General features: G+C 66.7%; 1 protein-coding gene across 1 annotated transcript in view; it reads right to left on the minus strand.

The window, feature by feature from the left end:
- The window catches only part of SMCHD1 (structural maintenance of chromosomes flexible hinge domain containing 1), a 144605-nt gene extending 143792 nt beyond the window's left edge, over positions 1-813 (minus strand). Inside the window, exon 1 of the mRNA XM_021707416.1 lies at positions 701-813. The gene's annotated coding sequence lies outside the window, so the exon portion shown is untranslated. The remainder of the gene's footprint in view (positions 1-700) is intronic.
- Between the last annotated feature and the right edge of the window lie 6 nt (positions 814-819).

The following is an 819-nucleotide window of genomic DNA, read 5'->3' on the forward strand; positions in this document are numbered from 1 at the left end:
CCTCAGCCTCCCAAAGCGCAGGATTACAGGCTGAGCCACCGAGTCGTTCATCTTTAAAGCCAGCTAATGCAGAAGGTCTGTACGTTCCCTGCGGTTCCACCGCTCCCCCTCGGACAGTTCGTTTAGGAGCTCCCAAAGGTTAGGGCTCGGAGACCCAGAAGGGCAGCTGCACCTGCGACGCTCATGCGGACGTGCGGAAGGGCCCGCCACCACAGGCCTCGCAGGCCACCTTGACAGGACGCCCGGGCAGGTGACTGCATCGTCCAGCGAACCCGGGGTGAGCCAATCCAGGCACTGCACAGCTTCCCCACGTCGCAACAGCCACCAAACAGCCACAGGCTGGAACTCCGAGCTTCCCTTTTTGAAAAAAGTTACCCACGAAACAGACACCCGCGACTTTCCCCACTGAAAGGTGAACTTCAGGGCCGTAATCGGGCTCAGCGGGCCAGGGGCTAAGCAAAGCCAGGGCCTCAGACCCGAACAGGGGCCACCCCGCGAGAGGGCCGCAGGCCGAGGGAGGCCCCCGGCGGAGCCGGCTCCGCGCCCCGACGCCCGGCCCGGGCGGGCACCCGGGAGACAGCAGCCCAGGCGGCAGGACCAGGGTGACAGGTTTATGGCCCCGGGTGAGCAGCGTGGGTGCCTCGTCGCCCTCCCACCCGCTCTCCCCGCGCATCCCTCCCCCGTCGTCCCTTTCGCGCACCTGACACACCGAGGCGCGGAATTCCGCGTAGTCCGAGCGCTCCCCGACCTGCAGCGCCCGGTCGCCGAGCTCGGACTCCTTTTCGCGCCGGTCGTACAAGTACACCGTCCTGCAGCCGA

This window comes from Carlito syrichta, unplaced genomic scaffold, assembly GCF_000164805.1.
Source record: "Carlito syrichta isolate Samal-C Ts95f unplaced genomic scaffold, Tarsius_syrichta-2.0.1 Scaffold317479, whole genome shotgun sequence".
In the NCBI taxonomy this organism is placed as follows: Eukaryota; Metazoa; Chordata; class Mammalia; order Primates; family Tarsiidae; genus Carlito; species Carlito syrichta.